Raw genomic sequence first — 20,583 nt, forward strand, 5'->3', positions numbered from 1 at the left:
TGTCATCTCAATGACATACCTATTACCGATGAATTGTACTCCTAAATGGATTGAATAAATTATCATTTTCCGGAATAGAAATAGACAGGCAGAGGCTTCAAGAAGAATACTTGCTCCTGGTGGGGCTTGAACTCATAACCTTCGCATCGAATTAGTGTATACTGCTGTATAAGTACAACACGCTAACAGATTGCACCACAGGATCCATCAACAACACTCACTGATCACCATATTTTGCAGAAACTGGGATGTACGATATTCGAACCAAGTCAAACTCACTATTGAGGTACCTGGCTAGCTCAGTCGGTAGAGCATGAGACTCTTAATCTCAGGGTCGTGGGTTCGAGCCCCACGTTAGGTGATTATTTTCTCTGCCAAAGCACCAACTCACTTCGCAAACAACCATCCTCTTGGAATTTCGAGCAGGCTTGCCACCCTGCATTGCTGGTGATACAGAAGGCTATGAATTTGTATTCTATCTCTGCCTGCACTCTGACCTGTCATCTCAATGACATCCCTATTACCGATGAATTGTACTCCTAAATGGATTGAATAAATTATCATTTTCCGGAATAGAAATAGACAGGCAGAGGCTTCAAGAAGAATACTTGCTCCTGGTGGGGCTTGAACTCATAACCTTCGCATCGAATTAGTGTATACTGCTGTATAAGTACAACACGCTAACAGATTGCACCACAGGATCCATCAACAACACTCACTGATCACCATATTTTGCAGAAACTGGGATGTACGATATTCGAACCAAGTCAAATCACTATTGGTTACCTGGCTAGCTCAGTCGGTAGAGCATGAGACTCTTAATCTCAGGGTCGTGGGTTCGAGCCCCACGTTGGGTGTTTATTTTCTCTGCCAAAACACCAACTCACTTCGCAAACAACCATCCTCTTGGAATTTCGAGCAGGCTTGCCACCCTGCATTGCTGGTGATACAGAAGGCTATGAATTTGTATTCTATCTCTGCCTGCACTCTGACCTGTCATCTCAATGACATCCTATTACCGATGAATTGTACTCCTAAATGGATTGAATAAATTATCATTTTCCGGAATAGAAATAGACAGGCAGAGGCTTCAAGAAGAATACTTGCTCCTGGTGGGGCTTGAACTCATAACCTTCGCATCGAATTAGTGTATACTGCTGTATAAGTACAACACGCTAACAGATTGCACCACAGGATCCATCAACAACACTCACTGATCACCATATTTTGCAGAAACTGGGATGTACGATATTCGAACCAAGTCAAACTCACTATTGAGGTACCTGGCTAGCTCAGTCGGTAGAGCATGAGACTCTTAATCTCAGGGTCGTGGGTTCGAGCCCCACGTTAGGTGATTATTTTCTCTGCCGAAGCACCAACTCACTTCGCAAACAACCATCCTCTTGGAATTTCGAGCAGGCTTGACACCCTGCTTTGCTGGTGATACAGAGGCTATGAATTTGTATTCTATCTCTGCCTGCACTCTGACCTGTCATCTCAATGACATACCTATTACCGATGAATTGTACTCCTAAATGGATTGAATAAATTATCATTTTCCGGAATAGAAATAGACAGGCAGAGGCTTCAAGAAGAATACTTGCTCCTGGTGGGGCTTGAACTCATAACCTTGTCATCTAATTGCTGTATACTGCTGTATAAGTACAACACGCTAACAGATTGCACCACAGGATCCATCAACAACACTCACTGATCACCATATTTTGCAGAAACTGGGATGTACGATATTCGAACCAAGTCAAACTCACTATTGAGGTACCTGGCTAGCTCAGTCGGTAGAGCATGAGACTCTTAATCTCAGGGTCGTGGGTTCGAGCCCCACGTTAGGTGATTATTTTCTCTGCCAAAGCACCAACTCACTTCGCAAACAACCATCCTCTTGGAATTTCGAGCAGGCTTGCCACCCTGCATTGCTGGTGATACAGAAGGCTATGAATTTGTATTCTATCTCTGCCTGCACTCTGACCTGTCATCTCAATGACATACCTATTACCGATGAATTGTACTCCTAAATGGATTGAATAAATTATCATTTTCCGGAATAGAAATAGACAGGCAGAGGCTTCAAGAAGAATACTTGCTCCTGGTGGGGCTTGAACTCATAACCTTCGCATCGAATTAGTGTATACTGCTGTATAAGTACAACACGCTAACAGATTGCACCACAGGATCCATCAACAACACTCACTGATCACCATATTTTGCAGAAACTGGGATGTACGATATTCGAACCAAGTCAAACTCACTATTGAGGTACCTGGCTAGCTCAGTCGGGTAGAGCATGAGACTCTTAATCTCAGGGTCGTGGGTTCGAGCCCCACGTTAGGTGATTATTTTCTCTGCCAAAGCACCAACTCACTTCGCAAACAACCATCCTCTTGGAATTTCGAGCAGGCTTGCCACCCTGCATTGCTGGTGATACAGAAGGCTATGAATTTGTATTCTATCTCTGCCTGCACTCTGACCTGTCATCTCAATGACATCCCTATTACCGATGAATTGTACTCCTAAATGGATTGAATAAATTATCATTTTCCGGAATAGAAATAGACAGGCAGAGGCTTCAAGAAGAATACTTGCTCCTGGTGGGGCTTGAACTCATAACCTTCGCATCGAATTAGTGTATACTGCTGTATAAGTACAACACGCTAACAGATTGCACCACAGGATCCATCAACAACACTCACTGATCACCATATTTTGCAGAAACTGGGATGTACGATATTCGAACCAAGTCAAACTCACTATTGAGGTACCTGGCTAGCTCAGTCGGTAGAGCATGAGACTCTTAATCTCAGGGTCGTGGGTTCGAGCCCCACGTTAGGTGATTATTTTCTCTGCCGAAGCACCAACTCACTTCGCAAACAACCATCCTCTTGGAATTTCGAGCAGGCTTGCCACCCTGCATTGCTGGTGATACAGAAGGCTATGAATTTGTATTCTATCTCTGCCTGCACTCTGACCTGTCATCTCAATGACATACCTATTACCGATGAATTGTACTCCTAAATGGATTGAATAAATTATCATTTTCCGGAATAGAAATAGACAGGCAGAGGCTTCAAGAAGAATACTTGCTCCTGGTGGGGCTTGAACTCATAACCTTGTCATCTAATTAGCTGTATACTGCTGTATAAGTACAACACGCTAACAGATTGCACCACAGGATCCATCAACAACACTCACTGATCACCATATTTTGCAGAAACTGGGATGTACGATATTCGAACCAAGTCAAACTCACTATTGAGGTACCTGGCTAGCTCAGTCGGTAGAGCATGAGACTCTTAATCTCAGGGTCGTGGGTTCGAGCCCCACGTTAGGTGATTATTTTCTCTGCCAAAACACCAACTCACTTCGCAAACAACCATCCTCTTGGAATTTCGAGCAGGCTTGCCACCCTGCATTGCTGGTGATACAGAAGGCTATGAATTTGTATTCTATCTCTGCCTGCACTCTGACCTGTCATCTCAATGACATACCTATTACCGATGAATTGTACTCCTAAATGGATTGAATAAATTATCATTTTCCGGAATAGAAATAGACAGGCAGAGGCTTCAAGAAGAATACTTGCTCCTGGTGGGGCTTGAACTCATAACCTTCGCATCGAATTAGTGTATACTGCTGTATAAGTACAACACGCTAACAGATTGCACCACAGGATCCATCAACAACACTCACTGATCACCATATTTTGCAGAAACTGGGATGTACGATATTCGAACCAAGTCAAACTCACTATTGAGGTACCTGGCTAGCTCAGTCGGGTAGAGCATGAGACTCTTAATCTCAGGGTCGTGGGTTCGAGCCCCACGTTAGGTGATTATTTTCTCTGCCAAAGCACCAACTCACTTCGCAAACAACCATCCTCTTGGAATTTCGAGCAGGCTTGCCACCCTGCATTGCTGGTGATACAGAAGGCTATGAATTTGTATTCTATCTCTGCCTGCACTCTGACCTGTCATCTCAATGACATACCTATTACCGATGAATTGTACTCCTAAATGGATTGAATAAATTATCATTTTCCGGAATAGAAATAGACAGGCAGAGGCTTCAAGAAGAATACTTGCTCCTGGTGGGGCTTGAACTCATAACCTTGTCATCGAATTAGTGTGTATACTGCTGTATAAGTACAACACGCTAACAGATTGCACCACAGGATCCATCAACAACACTCACTGATCACCATATTTTGCAGAAACTGGGATGTACGATATTCGAACCAAGTCAAACTCACTATTGAGGTACCTGGCTAGCTCAGTCGGTAGAGCATGAGACTCTTAATCTCAGGGTCGTGGGTTCGAGCCCCACGTTAGGTGATTATTTTCTCTGCCAAAGCACCAACTCACTTCGCAAACAACCATCCTCTTGGAATTTCGAGCAGGCTTGCCACCCTGCATTGCTGGTGATACAGAAGGCTATGAATTTGTATTCTATCTCTGCCTGCACTCTGACCTGTCATCTCAATGACATCCTATTACCGATGAATTGTACTCCTAAATGGATTGAATAAATTATCATTTTCCGGAATAGAAATAGACAGGCAGAGGCTTCAAGAAGAATACTTGCTCCTGGTGGGGCTTGAACTCATAACCTTCGCATCGAATTAGTGTATACTGCTGTATAAGTACAACACGCTAACAGATTGCACCACAGGATCCATCAACAACACTCACTGATCACCATATTTTGCAGAAACTGGGATGTACGATATTCGAACCAAGTCAAATCACTATTGGTTACCTGGCTAGCTCAGTCGGTAGAGCATGAGACTCTTAATCTCAGGGTCGTGGGTTCGAGCCCCACGTTGGGTGATTATTTTCTCTGCCAAAACACCAACTCACTTCGCAAACAACCATCCTCTTGGAATTTCGAGCAGGCTTGCCACCCTGCATTGCTGGTGATACAGAAGGCTATGAATTTGTATTCTATCTCTGCCTGCACTCTGACCTGTCATCTCAATGACATCTCAATGACATCCCTATTACCGATGAATTGTACTCCTAAATGGATTGAATAAATTATCATTTTCCGGAATAGAAATAGACAGGCAGAGGCTTCAAGAAGAATACTTGCTCCTGGTGGGGCTTGAACTCATAACCTTCGCATCGAATTAGTGTATACTGCTGTATAAGTACAACACGCTAACAGATTGCACCACAGGATCCATCAACAACACTCACTGATCACCATATTTTGCAGAAACTGGGATGTACGATATTCGAACCAAGTCAAACTCACTATTGAGGTACCTGGCTAGCTCAGTCGGTAGAGCATGAGACTCTTAATCTCAGGGTCGTGGGTTCGAGCCCCACGTTAGGTGATTATTTTCTCTGCCGAAGCACCAACTCACTTCGCAAACAACCATCTGCTTGGAATTTCGAGCAGGCTTGCCACCCTGCACAGCTGGTGATCCAGAAGGCTATGAATTTGTATTCTATCTCTACCTGCACTCTCACCTGTCATCTCAATGACATACCTATTACCGATGAATTGTACTCCTAAATGGATTGAATAAATTATCATTTTCCGGAATAGAAATAGACAGGCAGAGGCTTCAAGAAGAATACTTGCTCCTGGTGGGGCTTGAACTCATAACCTTTGCATCGAATTACTGTATACTGCTGTATAAGTACAACACGCTAACAGATTGCACCACAGGATCCATCAACAACACTCACTGATCACCATATTTTGCAGAAACTGGGATGTACGATATTCGAACCAAGTCAAATTACTATAAGGGTGCCTGGCTAGCTCAGTCGGTAGAGCATGAGACTCTTAATCTCAGGGTCGTGGGTTCGAGCCCCACGTTAGGTGATTATTTTCTCTGCCGAAGCACTAACTCACTTCGTCAGCCATCCGCTTGGAATTTTGAGCAGGCTTGCCACCCTGCATAGCTGGTGATACAGAAGGCTATGAATTTGTATTCTATCTCTGCCTGAGACCTGGATCCCTATTACCGATGAATTGTACTCCTAAATGTATTGAATAAATTATAATTTTCCGGAATAGAAATAGACAGGCAGAGGCTTCACGTTGGTGATTCATATTTTCTGTATACTGCTTTAAAGTACACCAACTCACCACAGGATCCATCAACAACACATCCCTTGGAATTTCAGAAACGCAGGCTTGCCACAATATTAATATAGAGGTACCTGGCTAGCTCAGTCAGCGCATGAGATCTTAATCAGGGCTATGAATTTGTATTCTATCTCTGCCTGCACTCTGACCTGTCATCTCAATGACATCCCTATTACCGATGAATTGTACTCCTAAATGGATTGAATAAATTATCATTTTCCGGAATAGAAATAGACAGGCAGAGGCTTCAAGAAGAATACTTGCTCCTGGTGGGGCTTGAACTCATAACCTTCGCATCGAATTAGTGTATACTGCTGTATAAGTACAACACGCTAACAGATTGCACCACAGGATCCATCAACAACACTCACTGATCACCATATTTTGCAGAAACTGGGATGTACGATATTCGAACCAAGTCAAACTCACTATTGAGGTACCTGGCTAGCTCAGTCGGTAGAGCATGAGACTCTTAATCTCAGGGTCGTGGGTTCGAGCCCCACGTTAGGTGATTATTTTCTCTGCCGAAGCACCAACTCACTTCGCAAACAACCATCCTCTTGGAATTTGAGCAGGCTTGCCACCCTGCATTGCTGGTGATACAGAAGGCTATGAATTTGTATTCTATCTCTGCCTGCACTCTGACCTGTCATCTCAATGACATACCTATTACCGATGAATTGTACTCCTAAATGGATTGAATAAATTATCATTTTCCGGAATAGAAATAGACAGGCAGAGGCTTCAAGAAGAATACTTGCTCCTGGTGGGGCTTGAACTCATAACCTTGTCATCTAATTGCTGTATACTGCTGTATAAGTACAACACGCTAACAGATTGCACCACAGGATCCATCAACAACACTCACTGATCACCATATTTTGCAGAAACTGGGATGTACGATATTCGAACCAAGTCAAACTCACTATTGAGGTACCTGGCTAGCTCAGTCGGTAGAGCATGAGACTCTTAATCTCAGGGTCGTGGGTTCGAGCCCCACGTTGGGTGATTATTTTCTCTGCCAAAACACCAACTCACTTCGCAAACAACCATCCTCTTGGAATTTCGAGCAGGCTTGCCACCCTGCATTGCTGGTGATACAGAAGGCTATGAATTTGTATTCTATCTCTGCCTGCACTCTGACCTGTCATCTCAATGACATACCTATTACCGATGAATTGTACTCCTAAATGGATTGAATAAATTATCATTTTCCGGAATAGAAATAGACAGGCAGAGGCTTCAAGAAGAATACTTGCTCCTGGTGGGGCTTGAACTCATAACCTTCGCATCGAATTAGTGTATACTGCTGTATAAGTACAACACGCTAACAGATTGCACCACAGGATCCATCAACAACACTCACTGATCACCATATTTTGCAGAAACTGGGATGTACGATATTCGAACCAAGTCAAATCACTATTGAGGTACCTGGCTAGCTCAGTCGGTAGAGCATAAGACTCTTAATCTCAGGGTCGTGGGTTCGAGCCCCACGTTAGGTGTTTATTTTCTCTGCCAAAGCACCAACTCACTTCGCAAACAACCATCCTCTTGGAATTTCGAGCAGGCTTGCCACCCTGCATTGCTGGTGATACAGAAGGCTATGAATTTGTATTCTATCTCTGCCTGCACTCTGACCTGTCATCTCAATGACATCCCTATTACCGATGAATTGTACTCCTAAATGGATTGAATAAATTATCATTTTCCGGAATAGAAATAGACAGGCAGAGGCTTCAAGAAGAATACTTGCTCCTGGTGGGGCTTGAACTCATAACCTTCGCATCGAATTAGTGTATACTGCTGTATAAGTACAACACGCTAACAGATTGCACCACAGGATCCATCAACAACACTCACTGATCACCATATTTTGCAGAAACTGGGATGTACGATATTCGAACCAAGTCAAACTCACTATTGAGGTACCTGGCTAGCTCAGTCGGTAGAGCATGAGACTCTTAATCTCAGGGTCGTGGGTTCGAGCCCCACGTTAGGTGATTATTTTCTCTGCCAAAACACCAACTCACTTCGCAAACAACCATCCTCTTGGAATTTCGAGCAGGCTTGCCACCCTGCATTGCTGGTGATACAGAAGGCTATGAATTTGTATTCTATCTCTGCCTGCACTCTGACCTGTCATCTCAATGACATACCTATTACCGATGAATTGTACTCCTAAATGGATTGAATAAATTATCATTTTCCGGAATAGAAATAGACAGGCAGAGGCTTCAAGAAGAATACTTGCTCCTGGTGGGGCTTGAACTCATAACCTTGTCATCTAATTAGTGTATACTGCTGTATAAGTACAACACGCTAACAGATTGCACCACAGGATCCATCAACAACACTCACTGATCACCATATTTTGCAGAAACTGGGATGTACGATATTCGAACCAAGTCAAACTCACTATTGAGGTACCTGGCTAGCTCAGTCGGTAGAGCATGAGACTCTTAATCTCAGGGTCGTGGGTTCGAGCCCCACGTTAGGTGATTATTTTCTCTGCCAAAGCACCAACTCACTTCGCAAACAACCATCCTCTTGGAATTTCGAGCAGGCTTGCCACCCTGCATTGCTGGTGATACAGAAGGCTATGAATTTGTATTCTATCTCTGCCTGCACTCTGACCTGTCATCTCAATGACATCCCTATTACCGATGAATTGTACTCCTAAATGGATTGAATAAATTATCATTTTCCGGAATAGAAATAGACAGGCAGAGGCTTCAAGAAGAATACTTGCTCCTGGTGGGGCTTGAACTCATAACCTTCGCATCGAATTAGTGTATACTGCTGTATAAGTACAACACGCTAACAGATTGCACCACAGGATCCATCAACAACACTCACTGATCACCATATTTTGCAGAAACTGGGATGTACGATATTCGAACCAAGTCAAATCACTACTGGTTACCTGGCTAGCTCAGTCGGTAGAGCATGAGACTCTTAATCTCAGGGTCGTGGGTTCGAGCCCCACGTTGGGTGTTTATTTTCTCTGCCAAAACACCAACTCACTTCGCAAACAACCATCCTCTTGGAATTTCGAGCAGGCTTGCCACCCTGCATTGCTGGTGATACAGAAGGCTATGAATTTGTATTCTATCTCTGCCTGCACTCTGACCTGTCATCTCAATGACATACCTATTACCGATGAATTGTACTCCTAAATGGATTGAATAAATTATCATTTTCCGGAATAGAAATAGACAGGCAGAGGCTTCAAGAAGAATACTTGCTCCTGGTGGGGCTTGAACTCATAACCTTCGCATCGAATTAGTGTATACTGCTGTATAAGTACAACACGCTAACAGATTGCACCACAGGATCCATCAACAACACTCACTGATCACCATATTTTGCAGAAACTGGGATGTACGATATTCGAACCAAGTCAAACTCACTATTGAGGTACCTGGCTAGCTCAGTCGGTAGAGCATGAGACTCTTAATCTCAGGGTCGTGGGTTCGAGCCCCACGTTAGGTGATTATTTTCTCTGCCAAAGCACCAACTCACTTCGCAAACAACCATCCTCTTGGAATTTCGAGCAGGCTTGACACCCTGCATTGCTGGTGATACAGAAGGCTATGAATTTGTATTCTATCTCTGCCTGCACTCTGACCTGTCATCTCAATGACATACCTATTACCGATGAATTGTACTCCTAAATGGATTGAATAAATTATCATTTTCCGGAATAGAAATAGACAGGCAGAGGCTTCAAGAAGAATACTTGCTCCTGGTGGGGCTTGAACTCATAACCTTGTCATCTAATTGCTGTATACTGCTGTATAAGTACAACACGCTAACAGATTGCACCACAGGATCCATCAACAACACTCACTGATCACCATATTTTGCAGAAACTGGGATGTACGATATTCGAACCAAGTCAAACTCACTATTGAGGTACCTGGCTAGCTCAGTCGGTAGAGCATGAGACTCTTAATCTCAGGGTCGTGGGTTCGAGCCCCACGTTGGGTGTTTATTTTCTCTGCCAAAACACCAACTCACTTCGCAAACAACCATCCTCTTGGAATTTCGAGCAGGCTTGCCACCCTGCATTGCTGGTGATACAGAAGGCTATGAATTTGTATTCTATCTCTGCCTGCACTCTGACCTGTCATCTCAATGACATACCTATTACCGATGAATTGTACTCCTAAATGGATTGAATAAATTATCATTTTCCGGAATAGAAATAGACAGGCAGAGGCTTCAAGAAGAATACTTGCTCCTGGTGGGGCTTGAACTCATAACCTTGTCCATCGAATTAGTGTATACTGCTGTATAAGTACAACACGCTAACAGATTGCACCACAGGATCCATCAACAACACTCACTGATCACCATATTTTGCAGAAACTGGGATGTACGATATTCGAACCAAGTCAAACTCACTATTGAGGTACCTGGCTAGCTCAGTCGGTAGAGCATGAGACTCTTAATCTCAGGGTCGTGGGTTCGAGCCCCACGTTGGGTGTTTATTTTCTCTGCCAAAGCACCAACTCACTTCGCAAACAACCATCCTCTTGGAATTTCGAGCAGGCTTGCCACCCTGCATTGCTGGTGATACAGAAGGCTATGAATTTGTATTCTATCTCTGCCTGCACTCTGACCTGTCATCTCAATGACATCCCTATTACCGATGAATTGTACTCCTAAATGGATTGAATAAATTATCATTTTCCGGAATAGAAATAGACAGGCAGAGGCTTCAAGAAGAATACTTGCTCCTGGTGGGGCTTGAACTCATAACCTTCGCATCGAATTAGTGTATACTGCTGTATAAGTACAACACGCTAACAGATTGCACCACAGGATCCATCAACAACACTCACTGATCACCATATTTTGCAGAAACTGGGATGTACGATATTCGAACCAAGTCAAACTCACTATTGAGGTACCTGGCTAGCTCAGTCGGTAGAGCATGAGACTCTTAATCTCAGGGTCGTGGGTTCGAGCCCCACGTTAGGTGATTATTTTCTCTGCCGAAGCACCAACTCACTTCGCAAACAACCATCCTCTTGGAATTTCGAGCAGGCTTGCCACCTGCATTGCTGGTGATACAGAAGGCTATGAATTTGTATTCTATCTCTGCCTGCACTCTGACCTGTCATCTCAATGACATACCTATTACCGATGAATTGTACTCCTAAATGGATTGAATAAATTATCATTTTCCGGAATAGAAATAGACAGGCAGAGGCTTCAAGAAGAATACTTGCTCCTGGTGGGGCTTGAACTCATAACCTTCGCATCAATTACTGTATACTGCTGTATAAGTACAACACGCTAACAGATTGCACCACAGGATCCATCAACAACACTCACTGATCACCATATTTTGCAGAAACTGGGATGTACGATATTCGAACCAAGTCAAACTCACTATTGAGGTACCTGGCTAGCTCAGTCGGTAGAGCATGAGACTCTTAATCTCAGGGTCGTGGGTTCGAGCCCCACGTTAGGTGATTATTTTCTCTGCCAAAGCACCAACTCACTTCGCAAACAACCATCCTCTTGGAATTTCGAGCAGGCTTGCCACCCTGCATTGCTGGTGATACAGAAGGCTATGAATTTGTATTCTATCTCTGCCTGCACTCTGACCTGTCATCTCAATGACATACCTATTACCGATGAATTGTACTCCTAAATGGATTGAATAAATTATCATTTTCCGGAATAGAAATAGACAGGCAGAGGCTTCAAGAAGAATACTTGCTCCTGGTGGGGCTTGAACTCATAACCTTGTCATCTAATTAGTGTATACTGCTGTATAAGTACAACACGCTAACAGATTGCACCACAGGATCCATCAACAACACTCACTGATCACCATATTTTGCAGAAACTGGGATGTACGATATTCGAACCAAGTCAAACTCACTATTGAGGTACCTGGCTAGCTCAGTCGGTAGAGCATGAGACTCTTAATCTCAGGGTCGTGGGTTCGAGCCCCACGTTAGGTGATTATTTTCTCTGCCAAAGCACCAACTCACTTCGCAAACAACCATCCTCTTGGAATTTCGAGCAGGCTTGCCACCCTGCATTGCTGGTGATACAGAAGGCTATGAATTTGTATTCTATCTCTGCCTGCACTCTGACCTGTCATCTCAATGACATCCCTATTACCGATGAATTGTACTCCTAAATGGATTGAATAAATTATCATTTTCCGGAATAGAAATAGACAGGCAGAGGCTTCAAGAAGAATACTTGCTCCTGGTGGGGCTTGAACTCATAACCTTCGCATCGAATTACTGTATACTGCTGTATAAGTACAACACGCTAACAGATTGCACCACAGGATCCATCAACAACACTCACTGATCACCATATTTTGCAGAAACTGGGATGTACGATATTCGAACCAAGTCAAAATCACTATTGAGGTACCTGGCTAGCTCAGTCGGTAGAGCATGAGACTCTTAATCTCAGGGTCGTGGGTTCGAGCCCCACGTTAGGTGATTATTTTCTCTGCCGAAGCACTAACTCACTTCGTAAACAGCCATCCGCTTGGAATTTTGAGCAGGCTTGCCACCCTGCATAGCTGGTGATACAGAAGGCTATGAATTTGTATTCTATCTCTGCCTGAACTCTGATCTGTCATCTCAATGATATCCCTATTACCGATGAATTGTACTCCTAAATGTATTGAATAAATTATAATTTTCCGGAATAGAAATAGACAGGCAGAGGCTTCAAGAAGAATACTTGCTCCTGGTGGGGCTTGAACTCATAACCTTCGCATCAATTGCTGTATACTGCTCTACAAGTACAACAAACAGAATGCACCAACCATCAACAACACTCTCACAAACAACCATCAGAAACTTGGAATTTCGAGTCAGGCTTGCCACCCTGCACTTGCTGGTGATACAGAAGGCTATGAATTTGTATTCTATCTCTGCCTGCACTCTGACCTGTCATCTCAATGACATCCCTATTACCGATGAATTGTACTCCTAAATGGATTGAATAAATTATCATTTTCCGGAATAGAAATAGACAGGCAGAGGCTTCAAGAAGAATACTTGCTCCTGGTGGGGCTTGAACTCATAACCTTCGCATCGAATTAGTGTATACTGCTGTATAAGTACAACACGCTAACAGATTGCACCACAGGATCCATCAACAACACTCACTGATCACCATATTTTGCAGAAACTGGGATGTACGATATTCGAACCAAGTCATAATCACTAATGGTTACCTGGCTAGCTCAGTCGGTAGAGCATGAGACTCTTAATCTCAGGGTCGTGGGTTCGAGCCCCACGTTAGGTGATTATTTTCTCTGCCGAAGCACCAACTCACTTCGCAAACAACCATCCTCTTGGAATTTCGAGCAGGCTTGCCACCCTGCATTGCTGGTGATACAGAAGGCTATGAATTTGTATTCTATCTCTGCCTGCACTCTGACCTGTCATCTCAATGACATACCTATTACCGATGAATTGTACTCCTAAATGGATTGAATAAATTATCATTTTCCGGAATAGAAATAGACAGGCAGAGGCTTCAAGAAGAATACTTGCTCCTGGTGGGGCTTGAACTCATAACCTTGTCATCTAATTAGTGTATACTGCTGTATAAGTACAACACGCTAACAGATTGCACCACAGGATCCATCAACAACACTCACTGATCACCATATTTTGCAGAAACTGGGATGTACGATATTCGAACCAAGTCAAACTCACTATTGAGGTACCTGGCTAGCTCAGTCGGTAGAGCATGAGACTCTTAATCTCAGGGTCGTGGGTTCGAGCCCCACGTTGGGTGATTATTTTCTCTGCCAAAACACCAACTCACTTCGCAAACAACCATCCTCTTGGAATTTCGAGCAGGCTTGCCACCCTGCATTGCTGGTGATACAGAAGGCTATGAATTTGTATTCTATCTCTGCCTGCACTCTGACCTGTCATCTCAATGACATACCTATTACCGATGAATTGTACTCCTAAATGGATTGAATAAATTATCATTTTCCGGAATAGAAATAGACAGGCAGAGGCTTCAAGAAGAATACTTGCTCCTGGTGGGGCTTGAACTCATAACCTTGTCATCGAATTACTGTATACTGCTGTATAAGTACAACACGCTAACAGATTGCACCACAGGATCCATCAACAACACTCACTGATCACCATATTTTGCAGAAACTGGGATGTACGATATTCGAACCAAGTCAAACTCACTATTGAGGTACCTGGCTAGCTCAGTCGGTAGAGCATGAGACTCTTAATCTCAGGGTCGTGGGTTCGAGCCCCACGTTAGGTGATTATTTTCTCTGCCAAAACACCAACTCACTTCGCAAACAACCATCCTCTTGGAATTTCGAGCAGGCTTGCCACCCTGCATTGCTGGTGATACAGAAGGCTATGAATTTGTATTCTATCTCTGCCTGCACTCTGACCTGTCATCTCAATGACATACCTATTACCGATGAATTGTACTCCTAAATGGATTGAATAAATTATCATTTTCCGGAATAGAAATAGACAGGCAGAGGCTTCAAGAAGAATACTTGCTCCTGGTGGGGCTTGAACTCATAACCTTGTCATCTAATTGCTGTATACTGCTGTATAAGTACAACACGCTAACAGATTGCACCACAGGATCCATCAACAACACTCACTGATCACCATATTTTGCAGAAACTGGGATGTACGATATTCGAACCAAGTCAAACTCACTATTGAGGTACCTGGCTAGCTCAGTCGGTAGAGCATGAGACTCTTAATCTCAGGGTCGTGGGTTCGAGCCCCACGTTGGGTGTTTATTTTCTCTGCCAAAACACCAACTCACTTCGCAAACAACCATCCTCTTGGAATTTCGAGCAGGCTTGCCACCCTGCATTGCTGGTGATACAGAAGGCTATGAATTTGTATTCTATCTCTGCCTGCACTCTGACCTGTCATCTCAATGACATACCTATTACCGATGAATTGTACTCCTAAATGGATTGAATAAATTATCATTTTCCGGAATAGAAATAGACAGGCAGAGGCTTCAAGAAGAATACTTGCTCCTGGTGGGGCTTGAACTCATAACCTTGTCATCTAATTAGTGTATACTGCTGTATAAGTACAACACGCTAACAGATTGCACCACAGGATCCATCAACAACACTCACTGATCACCATATTTTGCAGAAACTGGGATGTACGATATTCGAACCAAGTCAAACTCACTATTGAGGTACCTGGCTAGCTCAGTCGGTAGAGCATGAGACTCTTAATCTCAGGGTCGTGGGTTCGAGCCCCACGTTGGGTGATTATTTTCTCTGCCAAAGCACCAACTCACTTCGCAAACAACCATCCTCTTGGAATTTCGAGCAGGCTTGCCACCCTGCATTGCTGGTGATACAGAAGGCTATGAATTTGTATTCTATCTCTGCCTGCACTCTGACCTGTCATCTCAATGACATACCTATTACCGATGAATTGTACTCCTAAATGGATTGAATAAATTATCATTTTCCGGAATAGAAATAGACAGGCAGAGGCTTCAAGAAGAATACTTGCTCCTGGTGGGGCTTGAACTCATAACCTTCGTCCTTAATTGTATACTGCTGTATAAGTACAACACGCTAACAGATTGCACCACAGGATCCATCAACAACACTCACTGATCACCATATTTTGCAGAAACTGGGATGTACGATATTCGAACCAAGTCAAACTCACTATTGAGGTACCTGGCTAGCTCAGTCGGTAGAGCATGAGACTCTTAATCTCAGGGTCGTGGGTTCGAGCCCCACGTTAGGTGATTATTTTCTCTGCCAAAGCACCAACTCACTTCGCAAACAACCATCCTCTTGGAATTTCGAGCAGGCTTGCCACCCTGCATTGCTGGTGATACAGAAGGCTATGAATTTGTATTCTATCTCTGCCTGCACTCTGACCTGTCATCTCAATGACATACCTATTACCGATGAATTGTACTCCTAAATGGATTGAATAAATTATCATTTTCCGGAATAGAAATAGACAGGCAGAGGCTTCAAGAAGAATACTTGCTCCTGGTGGGGCTTGAACTCATAACCTTGTCATCTAATTGCTGTATACTGCTGTATAAGTACAACACGCTAACAGATTGCACCACAGGATCCATCAACAACACTCACTGATCACCATATTTTGCAGAAACTGGGATGTACGATATTCGAACCAAGTCAAAATCACTAATGGTTACCTGGCTAGCTCAGTCGGTAGAGCATGAGACTCTTAATCTCAGGGTCGTGGGTTCGAGCCCCACGTTAGGTGATTATTTTCTCTGCCAAAACACCAACTCACTTCGCAAACAACCATCCTCTTGGAATTTCGAGCAGGCTTGCCACCCTGCATTGCTGGTGATACAGAAGGCTATGAATTTGTATTCTATCTCTGCCTGCACTCTGACCTGTCATCTCAATGACATCCCTATTACCGATGAATTGTACTCCTAAATGGATTGAATAAATTATCATTTTCCGGAATAGAAATAGACAGGCAGAGGCTTCAAGAAGAATACTTGCTCCTGGTGGGGCTTGAACTCATAACCTTGTCATCTAATTAGTGTATACTGCTGTATAAGTACAACACGCTAACAGATTGCACCACAGGATCCATCAACAACACTCACTGATCACCATATTTTGCAGAAACTGGGATGTACGATATTCGAACCAAGTCAAACTCACTATTGAGGTACCTGGCTAGCTCAGTCGGTAGAGCATGAGACTCTTAATCTCAGGGTCGTGGGTTCGAGCCCCACGTTAGGTGATTATTTTCTCTGCCAAAGCACCAACTCACTTCGCAAACAACCATCCTCTTGGAATTTCGAGCAGGCTTGCCACCCTGCATTGCTGGTGATACAGAAGGCTATGAATTTGTATTCTATCTCTGCCTGCACTCTGACCTGTCATCTCAATGACATACCTATTACCGATGAATTGTACTCCTAAATGGATTGAATAAATTATCATTTTCCGGAATAGAAATAGACAGGCAGAGGCTTCAAGAAGAATACTTGCTCCTGGTGGGGCTTGAACTCATAACCTTCGCATCGAATTAGTGTATACTGCTGTATAAGTACAACACGCTAACAGATTGCACCACAGGATCCATCAACAACACTCACTGATCACCATATTTTGCAGAAACTGGGATGTACGATATTCGAACCAAGTCAAACTCACTATTGAGGTACCTGGCTAGCTCAGTCGGTAGAGCATGAGACTCTTAATCTCAGGGTCGTGGGTTCGAGCCCCACGTTAGGTGATTATTTTCTCTGCCAAAGCACCAACTCACTTCGCAAACAACCATCCTCTTGGAATTTCGAGCAGGCTTGCCACCCTGCATTGCTGGTGATACAGAAGGCTATGAATTTGTATTCTATCTCTGCCTGCACTCTGACCTGTCATCTCAATGACATACCTATTACCGATGAATTGTACTCCTAAATGGATTGAATAAATTATCATTTTCCGGAATAGAAATAGACAGGCAGAGGCTTCAAGAAGAATACTTGCTCCTGGTGGGGCTTGAACTCATAACCTTCGCATCGAATTAGTGTATACTGCTGTATAAGTACAACACGCTAACAGATTGCACCACAGGATCCATCAACAACACTCACTGATCACCATATTTTGCAGAAACTGGGATGTACGATATTCGAACCAAGTCAAACTCACTATTGAGGTACCTGGCTAGCTCAGTCGGTAGAGCATGAGACTCTTAATCTCAGGGTCGTGGGTTCGAGCCCCACGTTAGGTGATTATTTTCTCTGCCAAAACACCAACTCACTTCGCAAACAACCATCCTCTTGGAATTTCGAGCAGGCTTGCCACCCTGCATTGCTGGTGATACAGAAGGCTATGAATTTGTATTCTATCTCTGCCTGCACTCTGACCTGTCATCTCAATGACATACCTATTACCGATGAATTGTACTCCTAAATGGATTGAATAAATTATCATTTTCCGGAATAGAAATAGACAGGCAGAGGCTTCAAGAAGAATACTTGCTCCTGGTGGGGCTTGAACTCATAACCTTGCATCGAATTAGTGTATACTGCTGTATAAGTACAACACGCTAACAGATTGCACCACAGGATCCATCAACAACACTCACTGATCACCATATTTTGCAGAAACTGGGATGTACGATATTCGAACCAAGTCAAACTCACTATTGAGGTACCTGGCTAGCTCAGTCGGTAGAGCATGAGACTCTTAATCTCAGGGTCGTGGGTTCGAGCCCCACGTTAGGTGATTATTTTCTCTGCCAAAGCACCAACTCACTTCGCAAACAACCATCCTCTTGGAATTTCGAGCAGGCTTGCCACCCTGCATTGCTGGTGATACAGAAGGCTATGAATTTGTATTCTATCTCTGCCTGCACTCTGACCTGTCATCTCAATGACATCCCTATTACCGATGAATTGTACTCCTAAATGGATTGAATAAATTATCATTTTCCGGAATAGAAATAGACAGGCAGAGGCTTCAAGAAGAATACTTGCTCCTGGTGGGGCTTGAACTCATAACCTTCGCATCGAATTAGTGTATACTGCTGTATAAGTACAACACGCTAACAGATTGCACCACAGGATCCATCAACAACACTCACTGATCACCATATTTTGCAGAAACTGGGATGTACGATATTCGAACCAAGTCAAACTCACTATTGAGGTACCTGGCTAGCTCAGTCGGTAGAGCATGAGACTCTTAATCTCAGGGTCGTGGGTTCGAGCCCCACGTTAGGTGATTATTTTCTCTGCCAAAACACCAACTCACTTCGCAAACAACCATCCTCTTGGAATTTCGAGCAGGCTTGCCACCCTGCATTGCTGGTGATACAGAAGGCTATGAATTTGTATTCTATCTCTGCCTGCACTCTGACCTGTCATCTCAATGACATACCTATTACCGATGAATTGTACTCCTAAATGGATTGAATAAATTATCATTTTCCGGAATAGAAATAGACAGGCAGAGGCTTCAAGAAGAATACTTGCTCCTGGTGGGGCTTGAACTCATAACCTTCGCATCGAATTAGTGTATACTGCTGTATAAGTACAACACGCTAACAGATTGCACCACAGGATCCATCAACAACACTCACTGATCACCATATTTTGCAGAAACTGGGATGTACGATATTCGAACCAAGTCAAAATCACTATTGAGTTACCTGGCTAGCTCAGTCGGTAGAGCATGAGACTCTTAATCTCAGGGTCGTGGGTTCGAGCCCCACGTTAGGTGATTATTTTCTCTGCCAAAGCACCAACTCACTTCGCAAACAACCATCCTCTTGGAATTTCGAGCAGGCTTGCCACCCTGCATTGCTGGTGATACAGAAGGCTATGAATTTGTATTCTATCTCTGCCTGCACTCTGACCTGTCATCTCAATGACATCCCTATTACCGATGAATTGTACTCCTAAATGGATTGAATAAATTATCATTTTCCGGAATAGAAATAGACAGGCAGAGGCTTCAAGAAGAATACTTGCTCCTGGTGGGGCTTGAACTCATAACCTTCGCATCGAATTAGTGTATACTGCTGTATAAGTACAACACGCTAACAGATTGCACCACAGGATCCATCAACAACACTCACTGATCACCATATTTTGCAGAAACTGGGATGTACGATATTCGAACCAAGTCAAAATCACTATTGGTTACCTGGCTAGCTCAGTCGGTAGAGCATGAGACTCTTAATCTCAGGGTCGTGGGTTCGAGCCCCACGTTGGGTGATTATTTTCTCTGCCAAAACACCAACTCACTTCGCAAACAACCATCCTCTTGGAATTTCGAGCAGGCTTGCCACCCTGCATTGCTGGTGATACAGAAGGCTATGAATTTGTATTCTATCTCTGCCTGCACTCTGACCTGTCATCTCAATGACATACCTATTACCGATGAATTGTACTCCTAAATGGATTGAATAAATTATCATTTTCCGGAATAGAAATAGACAGGCAGAGGCTTCAAGAAGAATACTTGCTCCTGGTGGGGCTTGAACTCATAACCTTCGCATCGAATTAGTGTATACTGCTGTATAAGTACAACACGCTAACAGATTGCACCACAGGATCCATCAACAACACTCACTGATCACCATATTTTGCAGAAACTGGGATGTACGATATTCGAACCAAGTCAAACTCACTATTGAGGTACCTGGCTAGCTCAGTCGGTAGAGCATGAGACTCTTAATCTCAGGGTCGTGGGTTCGAGCCCCACGTTAGGTGATTATTTTCTCTGCCAAGCACCAACTCACTTCGCAAACAACCATCCTCTTGGAATTTCGAGCAGGCTTGCCACCCTGCATTGCTGGTGATACAGAAGGCTATGAATTTGTATTCTATCTCTGCCTGCACTCTGACCTGTCATCTCAATGACATCCCTATTACCGATGAATTGTACTCCTAAATGGATTGAATAAATTATCATTT

At 43.5% G+C, this 20,583-nt stretch overlaps 27 non-coding genes across 27 annotated transcripts; all 27 read left to right on the forward strand.

The window, feature by feature from the left end:
• Nucleotides 1–288: 288 nt before the first annotated feature.
• Nucleotides 289–361, forward strand: trnak-cuu. Its single transcript has one exon. It is a non-coding gene; the product is annotated as a tRNA-Lys (tRNA).
• Nucleotides 362–1,281: 920 nt separating this feature from the next.
• Nucleotides 1,282–1,354, forward strand: trnak-cuu. Its single transcript has one exon. It is a non-coding gene; the product is annotated as a tRNA-Lys (tRNA).
• A 424-nt stretch (nt 1,355–1,778) lies between these two features.
• Nucleotides 1,779–1,851, forward strand: trnak-cuu. Its single transcript has one exon. It is a non-coding gene; the product is annotated as a tRNA-Lys (tRNA).
• A 924-nt stretch (nt 1,852–2,775) lies between these two features.
• Nucleotides 2,776–2,848, forward strand: trnak-cuu. Its single transcript has one exon. It is a non-coding gene; the product is annotated as a tRNA-Lys (tRNA).
• Nucleotides 2,849–3,274: 426 nt separating this feature from the next.
• On the forward strand, nt 3,275–3,347 carry trnak-cuu. Its single transcript has one exon. It is a non-coding gene; the product is annotated as a tRNA-Lys (tRNA).
• Nucleotides 3,348–4,273: 926 nt separating this feature from the next.
• trnak-cuu lies at nt 4,274–4,346 on the forward strand. Its single transcript has one exon. It is a non-coding gene; the product is annotated as a tRNA-Lys (tRNA).
• A 931-nt stretch (nt 4,347–5,277) lies between these two features.
• trnak-cuu lies at nt 5,278–5,350 on the forward strand. Its single transcript has one exon. It is a non-coding gene; the product is annotated as a tRNA-Lys (tRNA).
• A 424-nt stretch (nt 5,351–5,774) lies between these two features.
• trnak-cuu lies at nt 5,775–5,847 on the forward strand. Its single transcript has one exon. It is a non-coding gene; the product is annotated as a tRNA-Lys (tRNA).
• A 705-nt stretch (nt 5,848–6,552) lies between these two features.
• Nucleotides 6,553–6,625, forward strand: trnak-cuu. The gene has a single exon. It is a non-coding gene; the product is annotated as a tRNA-Lys (tRNA).
• Nucleotides 6,626–8,044: 1,419 nt separating this feature from the next.
• trnak-cuu lies at nt 8,045–8,117 on the forward strand. Its single transcript has one exon. It is a non-coding gene; the product is annotated as a tRNA-Lys (tRNA).
• A 425-nt stretch (nt 8,118–8,542) lies between these two features.
• trnak-cuu lies at nt 8,543–8,615 on the forward strand. Its single transcript has one exon. It is a non-coding gene; the product is annotated as a tRNA-Lys (tRNA).
• A 921-nt stretch (nt 8,616–9,536) lies between these two features.
• Nucleotides 9,537–9,609, forward strand: trnak-cuu. Its single transcript has one exon. It is a non-coding gene; the product is annotated as a tRNA-Lys (tRNA).
• A 1,422-nt stretch (nt 9,610–11,031) lies between these two features.
• Nucleotides 11,032–11,104, forward strand: trnak-cuu. Its single transcript has one exon. It is a non-coding gene; the product is annotated as a tRNA-Lys (tRNA).
• Nucleotides 11,105–11,527: 423 nt separating this feature from the next.
• Nucleotides 11,528–11,600, forward strand: trnak-cuu. The gene has a single exon. It is a non-coding gene; the product is annotated as a tRNA-Lys (tRNA).
• Nucleotides 11,601–12,025: 425 nt separating this feature from the next.
• On the forward strand, nt 12,026–12,098 carry trnak-cuu. The gene has a single exon. It is a non-coding gene; the product is annotated as a tRNA-Lys (tRNA).
• A 425-nt stretch (nt 12,099–12,523) lies between these two features.
• On the forward strand, nt 12,524–12,596 carry trnak-cuu. The gene has a single exon. It is a non-coding gene; the product is annotated as a tRNA-Lys (tRNA).
• Nucleotides 12,597–13,340: 744 nt separating this feature from the next.
• trnak-cuu lies at nt 13,341–13,413 on the forward strand. The gene has a single exon. It is a non-coding gene; the product is annotated as a tRNA-Lys (tRNA).
• A 923-nt stretch (nt 13,414–14,336) lies between these two features.
• On the forward strand, nt 14,337–14,409 carry trnak-cuu. The gene has a single exon. It is a non-coding gene; the product is annotated as a tRNA-Lys (tRNA).
• Nucleotides 14,410–15,827: 1,418 nt separating this feature from the next.
• Nucleotides 15,828–15,900, forward strand: trnak-cuu. The gene has a single exon. It is a non-coding gene; the product is annotated as a tRNA-Lys (tRNA).
• Nucleotides 15,901–16,324: 424 nt separating this feature from the next.
• trnak-cuu lies at nt 16,325–16,397 on the forward strand. Its single transcript has one exon. It is a non-coding gene; the product is annotated as a tRNA-Lys (tRNA).
• A 425-nt stretch (nt 16,398–16,822) lies between these two features.
• Nucleotides 16,823–16,895, forward strand: trnak-cuu. Its single transcript has one exon. It is a non-coding gene; the product is annotated as a tRNA-Lys (tRNA).
• A 425-nt stretch (nt 16,896–17,320) lies between these two features.
• Nucleotides 17,321–17,393, forward strand: trnak-cuu. Its single transcript has one exon. It is a non-coding gene; the product is annotated as a tRNA-Lys (tRNA).
• A 425-nt stretch (nt 17,394–17,818) lies between these two features.
• Nucleotides 17,819–17,891, forward strand: trnak-cuu. Its single transcript has one exon. It is a non-coding gene; the product is annotated as a tRNA-Lys (tRNA).
• A 424-nt stretch (nt 17,892–18,315) lies between these two features.
• On the forward strand, nt 18,316–18,388 carry trnak-cuu. The gene has a single exon. It is a non-coding gene; the product is annotated as a tRNA-Lys (tRNA).
• A 425-nt stretch (nt 18,389–18,813) lies between these two features.
• On the forward strand, nt 18,814–18,886 carry trnak-cuu. The gene has a single exon. It is a non-coding gene; the product is annotated as a tRNA-Lys (tRNA).
• Nucleotides 18,887–19,311: 425 nt separating this feature from the next.
• Nucleotides 19,312–19,384, forward strand: trnak-cuu. Its single transcript has one exon. It is a non-coding gene; the product is annotated as a tRNA-Lys (tRNA).
• Nucleotides 19,385–20,306: 922 nt separating this feature from the next.
• Nucleotides 20,307–20,379, forward strand: trnak-cuu. The gene has a single exon. It is a non-coding gene; the product is annotated as a tRNA-Lys (tRNA).
• The last annotated feature ends 204 nt before the right edge of the window (nt 20,380–20,583 follow it).

This window comes from Oncorhynchus gorbuscha, unplaced genomic scaffold (genome assembly GCF_021184085.1).
Source record: "Oncorhynchus gorbuscha isolate QuinsamMale2020 ecotype Even-year unplaced genomic scaffold, OgorEven_v1.0 Un_scaffold_1482, whole genome shotgun sequence".
Classification (NCBI taxonomy): Eukaryota; Metazoa; Chordata; class Actinopteri; order Salmoniformes; family Salmonidae; genus Oncorhynchus; species Oncorhynchus gorbuscha.